The 8,424-nt window shown below is 37.2% G+C and overlaps 1 pseudogene; it reads left to right on the top strand.

The window, feature by feature from the left end:
* Nucleotides 1-3,237: 3,237 nt before the first annotated feature.
* On the top strand, nt 3,238-4,868 carry LOC137778060 (protein FAM114A2 pseudogene; annotated as a pseudogene).
* Nucleotides 4,869-8,424: the final 3,556 nt, after the last annotated feature.

Here is an 8,424-nt window from a genome sequence, read left to right as displayed (position 1 = left end):
TCTCACTGCGCCAAAAACGTAAAATAGATCCCACAACTGAAGGTTACTAAAGTTGTTATACTTTTTGAAGAACATCTCATAGGAAAAAGTTTATTTAGGTAAAAACATAAAGTTTCCTTGAGTCATAAAAGATTTATTATGTGAGGGATTTGTTATACCAGAGACCGAAGATTCTGTAAGAGAATTCATCTGCCATAAAATTGTACAACTACTTTCAAATATAATGAAAAATTCATTGTTTTTTTCTTTAGCAGAGTTGGTATCATTTTAAAGTAGAGTGAGAAGTCATATGTCCTATATTCCCTTCAGTTTTAATGTGGAAAAAGAAAAGGTTTTGATTTTTCTGTGAAATCATATGAGAGTTTTATTTCTATGTGTCTCTTCACTGCTCTGTCCTGACCAACCTTCCCCTTATTTCACCTGTATCCTTAAGGACTTGTAAGTCTTTCCTATTATCACCTTTGGGTAGTGGGTCTTCATCACATGTATATGTGTGTGTGTGTGTGTGTGTGTGTGTGTGTGTGTGTGTGTGAATCAGGAGGAGGGATGTATTACTTCCAGAATTCTAAAAGAACCAGGACCTAAGTATGGAAATTTCATAGCTTTGTCCATGTTGTCCTATTTCTCTTGGGTTTCAAAATACAGGCTTATTAATATTGACCAATTTGCACAATACTATTAGCAATTTTGAAACTAGTATGGTCAACTTTGTGACAAGACCTCAATTAAGGTAAATACTTCTATAATTATGTCATTCACATTTGGGCCCATTTTCTAATATAACTATAAAAATGAACATGAAATTACCTTCTACTATCTTGTCTAAATCTTTATCTTTTCCTCCTGAATGCGCTACTAATATTGTGAGTGCTTTTTCCAATTAGAATATAAGAGGTAATCAATTTTCTCCCTACAGAAGAGATATTTAAAATTACACAATGGATACTTAGGCAAAGCCTATTATGTTCTCCAAATTAAACTAGACAGTTGCCAGACCCAGCAGAAAACAAGAAAGAAGATTGGTGAGCATTTGTGTTTCAGTTCAAAAGTACCTAAATAATTAATCCGTTCAAAATTTTAGCTAATTCTTTGAAAACAAAATGAATTTCCTGGGACCTTTTATAATTTATGTAATATAGCATTTCTTAAGACCTTTTGGTGCTTAAGTGAACATGAACATTTTCCTCAAATATTTTATATATTTCAATAAGGCTCAGTTAAAACTTTCCACAAAATCAATGAAAATATGATTCCAAGGGTTCCTTTATATATCCAGGAGGGTTTGCAAGATAGCTTGTTTTACCATTTTTGTTTCACATAACCTTGAAAATCTTCTTTATTATTTCCCATCCCCACTGAGATGCCAATCACCTTAAAACTCTGTGGGCCCTGCAAGTTGACAATAGAACCAATGACACTGCATTTGTCTTGATTAATTTTGTACAATTCATGTCTGTTTCTTCTCCAAGGTTTGTAATGTTAAGCCCAGCCTTCATGATGGATTCATTTAAAAAGAATACTGGAATAAGTGCTTGGTAAACTCTAAGTCAAGCAACCAAAAAACTGAGTAAAAATTCTGAAAATGATCTGAATTTAATCTTTCTCTGGGTTTAAATAAAGGAAAAAAAAAGTTTCTGGGCATGGGATGGGGAGGTAAGATGGCAGCAAAAGCTCTGAGATCCTGCCCAGAGCCTTATAAGAAAGAACATGGAAGAAACACTGAACGGGCTTCCTTGATAGCAGTAATGTAATGCTCAGGAGCACAGCCTATGGACCAGACTGCCCAGTTTTAATTCCCATCCTTAGCACTTAACTAATTGTGTGACCTCAGGAAAGTTACTTAACCTCTCCTAGCTCAGTTTCCTCATCTAAAAGATGAGGATAATAGTAGTGTCTATTTAGGAAGTTCTTGTGAGTCTTAAATGAGGTAAAATATGTAAAGGGCATAGAACCATGCCTGGCACACAGCACAAGTCCTGTGAGTGTTTGCTCTTATTATTTTATCAGTTCAAGGGGTCTAAGTCTGAGAGTAAAAGATGATTGAATGACTGAGTGTCTGGCAAATGCAATATATACTGGATAGGCCTGGAAGTTTCAGCTCCCTGAGGGCTTTCTAACTATGCATGAGGGGTGAAAGAATGAAACAAGAGGACAAGACCAGGGAGAGATGGAGCTGAGTCCACTTGCTGAATCCCAGCACTGAGGCTGCTTGCTCCAAAGATAGCAATTACCTTCAGTGAGCCAACACTCCACCTTCCTCTACCTTCAGAGATACATGAATCCGAAATATTTTATCAACTTTCTCTAAACATGAGAGGCCATAGTAATTGGATTTATCATTTTTAAGTGGTGGGTTTCGAGGAGATTTCTTTATTATTTATTTTCCCTAGACAGCAAGGTAGGGAAAAACATCAGACCAAATTGGACCAAATTCCATATTTGTCCGCCATAGCTATGTGACTTTGGGGAAGTTATGTATCTTCCCTGAATATCTCCATAACCTATTTCACAGTTTTGTTTGTGTGGAGGATTAAATGATTTACGCGGTATAAAATGACTTATATGGGGTCTTGCAGTGCCTAGTACACAGGAGGTACTCAATAAATATTAGATAATCTTTTCCTGCAGAACAAAGGTCAGCCAGGTTTGTTTGTTGCCCATGATAAAAGTTTGAAGTTCTGTAAGCTTGGGATTCCTCAGCTTGACACAAGCTCACTCTGTGAGCAGCGTCCATCTGGACCAGTCTACTTCACGCCCTTGGAAATTAGGCTTGAGGTGTACCAACACAAACCTGAAGCTCATGCTAATTTTTCTGCTGTAAATAACAAAGTCCTTTGTCTCTGAAAAAAATCCTCTAAAAGGAGAATTTAATATGTCATGGTTGAAATCTATGGCAGGAAGATAAGGGAGTAGGTTCATGCTTGCCTTCCATCAAGTCTAGTTTGTTCTAGACACAAATAACATGCTTATGAGTATAAATATATGTACAAAAAGCTAACATTTCTTAAATGGCTAATACATACACACACACACACACACACACACACACACACACCAGGCACTATTCGAAGAGTTTTGCACATATTGAGTCATTTAAGTCTGCCAACAGCCAAACAAGCTACTTATGAATGAAGCACGGAACCTTTAAAATATGTGATCATGATCACACAGCTAGAAGACAGTGGAACCAGGGTTTGAATAATTTTATTAAAAAAAAAAAATTTTGAGTAGGGAGCGGCTTCTCTGCGGCTGTGGAGGCGGCAATGATCTAATCATGTCGGATAAAGATGATATTGAGACTGAAGTGATAACTGAAGCAACCTCCATCCTTGAAGATGAGAACTGTGAGCCAACCAAGAATTTTGAGTCAGTTGACCAAAGTGCCAAGTCAGAGAGTAAATCAGAACCTGTAGCTTCTACTCGGAAAAGACCAGAGTCCAAACCTTCCAGTGACCTTGAGACTTCAGACGTTCTCCCTGTTCAGACATCACAGGCTGCAGGCAAAGAGACTGTTTCCAAAGATGTACCCCAGACTGGATGGGGCTATTGGGGCAGTTGGGGCAAGTCCTTGCTCTCCTCAGCCTCAGCTACAGTAGCCACAGTAGGACAAGGTATTTCAAATGTTATTGAGAAGGCAGGGACTTCCCTTGGAATCCCTAGTCCCAGTGAAATTTCATCTGAAGTCCAGTATGCAACAGGAGAGACAAATGCCAAGGAGAATGAAAACTCCTCTCCAGTGAGTGGGCCATTTGGGGTATTCTCAACCATCTCTACTGCTGTTCAGAGCACAGGAAAGAGTGTTATCAGTGGGGGTTTGGATGCCTTAGAATTCATTGGGAAAAAGACAATGGATGTAATAGCAGAAGGGGATCCTGGATTTAAAAGAGCCAAGGGTCTGATGAACCGGACTTCCACACTGTCTCAGGTTTTACGAGAGGCAAAGGAGAAAGAAGAGCTACGGACTGCCAGTGAGGTTACCATGGAAACGGACAAGAAAACTCATTATGGGCTACTCTTTGATGAATTTCAAGGCCTTTCACATCTAGAAGCTCTGGAGATGTTCTCCCGAGAAAGTGAAATAAAGGTGAAATCTATTCTTAATTCTCTAAGTGGAGAAGAATTAGAGACTCTAAAATTTGAATTGGAGCAACTCAAAGAAGCATTTTCCCTAGCAGAGTTCTGTGAGGAAGAGGAGGAAGAGAAGAAAGGGGATGAAGACTTTACCAGAGAGATAACAGAGCTATTTTCCCAGCTGCATGTCTCCTCCAAACCGGAGAAACTTACTAGGGCAAGAAATACAGCCTGTGAATGGATCAGGACACCTCTGGCCAAACCATTAGAAGAGAAGGAAGAAGGAAAAAACAGTTGGAAGCAGAAAAAATTGAGCAAATCAATAACAATTCAATAGAGGATATCCATGCATTTGCAATCCGGAGCCTAGCAGAATTGACTGCCTGCTCAATTGAACTGTTTCACAAAACAGCGGCTCTGGTTCTGCATGGCAGGAAGCAGGAAGTAACAGCCATAGAAAGGAGCAGAGCCCTTTCCCAGATGACAGTTGTGTTGTGTAAAGAGTTGTCCTCTCTGTCTAAAGAGTTCACCACCTGCCTAACAACTGCTGGGGTTAAGGAAAAGGCAGACGTCCTTAATCCATTAATCACTGCAGTATTTCTAGAGGCATCAAACAGTGCTTCCTACATTCAGGATGCCTTTCAGCTACTTTTACCTGTGCTGGACATCTCTCTTATTGAGAACAAGACTGAATTACCAGAGGCATGAGCTACAGGTCCAGAGGCCTTTGTCAGAACACTGAAGAACAGAGAAGGTTCTACCTGAGACTTGTGATGGCCAAGAAATGCCACTCTCTTCTGGGTACCCCCGGAGAAGTGAGGGAGAAAGGTTATTTTAGTATATAAAAATCCAGGCAGGAGAGCAGGTTTAAGGACGTTTGTTGCCTTCACTGCTTGGCTGAAGTATTCAGGTCCTCACACTGCTCTTCCCAGTTGTTATAATTAATAAATTATTTGAAAAGAAATTTTATAGAAAGTTAAAAAATAATAGCTCATAAGGTTAAGGGGACACTCAGGCAAAAATATTGGTCTTTCTTTGACAAGATGCAAAACACTAAAAATTTTGCAATGGCTGTAATTTTGCAGTCCATGGATGTAATTGGTTGTTAAGCAAGAGGAAAAGGAATTCAGTATTCTGGAATTCATGTGCTTGATCTATTAATGCCATTTTCTTTCTCCTCTCTATAATAAAATCTATGGCTTTAAGAAAACTGAGTATATATAAACTCTGTAATGATTACCCTTTATTACATGAATTCTTGGAATTGGTTAGAAAGTTTCATCTCCTCTTTAATTCTCAGTAGATATTTAGCATTGAGGAGAAGCTTATAGAATATACTTAGAGCCACATGAATGAACTGTAGCAAAGTTCCCTTTGGCTTCAAATTGCTTTCCCACCGCAAGATGACAAGCTTCAAGTTGTAGTTGACCCCCCTTTATGGGATTCAAGACCAATAAGTGCAATTTAGAGAAACAGTTTCATGTTTGCAGATATTCTGAGTCTCCAGGATGTTTTTCATGCATACCCTATATGCAGGATAAATTCTGTAATAGCCAACTCCAAAGGAGTGTTGAAGCTCTTTCAGTGATGGGGATTTTGTTTTTTGAATACTGTTGAAGTGGACTGTCGACTCCCATAGAAATGATGTTCATGTATAACAGGATTAAAACAGTTTATTTTTCCTCATTCTTTTTTGTTTCTTTTAATGTATTCTTTAGCATGTTTATAAATATAACTTTTATCTTTCATATCTTAAGCCTTCTTTTGCTTTCTTCAACAATTTAAAAGACTTATAGGTTATCTTCTTCCTAAAAGCTATTTTGGTATCCACTCTTTTAAAAAAAAGTTCTCCAACTTTGTGGTTTTTAATGATTCAGGTAACTTTTGTGAGCTCTGCCCCTTATCTTTTAAAACCTTTAAATAAAATATAATAATCGTGAAAAAAAAAATTTTATCCTACAAATGTGGCTTTATAATAATGATGATGTTTTTCTTTTAATGAATTTCAACACTTGTCAAGGGTAATTTTTTATACTTAAAAATAATCTTAGAACTTCTTTTTGAGTTTATTTAACTTTCACCTTGATTCATGTTTTCCCTACCCTCCAGGGTTTTAAAGAAGCAGGTGACCTGGGCAGGCTCATCAACAGAGTCCTCATTACATTAATATTATATCATGGTATCCCAAATAATACATTATAAAAGGCTCAATAAATTGTGAATGAATGAATCAATCAAGGTACTGGTTATCTACTATAAACTAATGAACCACTCTAAAACTTACTGGTTTAAAACAGCCCTTTATTATTGCCTTACACAGTATTTTGGGTTGATTGGGCTAAGCTGGGCAGACCTTTCTGGATGTCCCTCATGCAGGTGCAATCAGATAATAGCTAAGTTGAAGTCATCTGAAGGCTCTACTAGGTTGGACAACCTGGTTGACAGTTAATACTGACTGATGTCTGAGAGCTCAGCTGCAGCTCTTAAATGACCCTTCCATTTAGCCTGGATTTATCAGAGCCTGGTGGCTGGCTTTTGAGAGGGAATGTCCCCAGGGCAAATATCCCAAAAGGGAGGAAGCAGAAGCTGCCTGGCCCATTAAGAGTTAGCATTGTATCACTTACTCCAGGGCTGAATTATGACATTCATGAGCCCCAGGCACTTTTGCTTTCATGGGTACCTTCCTCCATTAGATAGATAGATAGATAGATAGATAGATAGATAGATAGATAGATAGATAGATAGATGAATTTAAATATATAACTATAGTTTATGACAGCATTGATAGGAAGGTAAATATATGTTCAAATATTTTCTTAAACCTAAATGTTCATTTTTTTAAATTCTGATTTTAAGAGAAATGAAAACATTTTCATGGGCCCCTAAAAGTGTCATGGCCCTAGACATTGTGCTAGCTGTATCTGATGGATAAGTTACCCTGACTTCTGTCCTTGTCTATTGATCAAAGCAATTACAAGGCCCACCAGATTCAATGGGGTAGAGAGATAAGCTCCATTTTTTGATGGGGGAGGGACAACATAACATTGCAGAAGAGCATGAGCATGGGAGATATTATTATAACCATCTTGAGAGAATAAAATCTGTCAAAAATGATCATGCTTCTGAGAAGCAAGAGCCCTTTTGCTGTCTTTCTTGGAATGCATACATCATAACATTAAGATCTACTACTCCAGTAGTCACAGAGAAGGCTTAAATAATATTTCTTAGTATTCAGGAAAATATAAAACAGCCATACTGTTTTCAAAATTCTGGCATACAAATACAAAGATATACTGTAGGCCCAGGAAACTGTTATTGAAGCAATCATAAGTTTACAGAAATTTTCAAGAAATTTAAATGAGCTCATGAAGGAATATCTACCTCTATGTGCAAGTCAAAAACACAGTACTAAGGAAATTGATGTTATGCTAGAGTGTTTCAATTTCAATGCAAGGTAGAACCTAATGGAGTAAACATGTATCCATATCATAACATCAAATGGATACAAGAGTTATGAATGAGTATCCACCATTGGTTTAATGGACCTGGTTGTTTTCTACCTCAAAGACTGATATACTTTGTTGCAGAAATACCAGATGTAGATGACAAAGTGAAAAGTCAGTACATTAAAGATTAGTCAGGATATTTTTCCTCTTTCTTCCATAGAAATACAAAGTCATTTTTATGCCTGGTTAATATACTAGACTGCAATGTTGTAAGTCCACTTCCTCAGAGCTATTTCAAAATACCAATTATAGCAGCACAGGGCTAGCCTGGAAGGCTAGAATGAACGGATTGGTCTGTGGAAGACTGATTTTACACGTATAAGACAAAAACTATTTGAGTCAAAACAAAGAGCCAATTGTCTGAGTCAATATCATACAAAATACTCATTTCAAAAATGGGACATGTAATAAGAATGGACTAGATGACCAGACAATTTTAAAATATTATAAAACAGAAGCTGATGCTTAAAATAGTAGTAAGAAGTTAGACAGCAATTTTGACATTCCAAATGTAGGAGAAATTAGTCTTTTAGCTATCTAACATACATTTTTTTTTGAAATTTCATCCCCACTGTTGTTGGGGAAATTGACCTTTTCACCAACCCTTTTTGGCCCCAGGATGTGGTTCAAATTCAAGTTTCCATCTTATCATCTTATCTCTACTGCTATTGAATTGGTCTGCTGTGGAAATCCAATCCAACTGATTTTACTTAAGGATTTTCTAGAATAATTCTAAAGAAATAATAATTGTAATGGATATTTGTTGAGTACTTTATTATGTTCCAAGCACTGTTCTAAGAATTCTGTAGACTTTAAATCATTTAATTTCCTCAATAATCCTAACAGA

Source organism: Eschrichtius robustus, chromosome 15, assembly GCF_028021215.1.
Source record: "Eschrichtius robustus isolate mEscRob2 chromosome 15, mEscRob2.pri, whole genome shotgun sequence".
NCBI lineage: Eukaryota > Metazoa > Chordata > Mammalia > Artiodactyla > Eschrichtiidae > Eschrichtius > Eschrichtius robustus.
The sequence above is the reverse complement of the archived record's forward strand: the minus strand, read 5'-3'. Positions and strand labels throughout refer to the sequence as shown.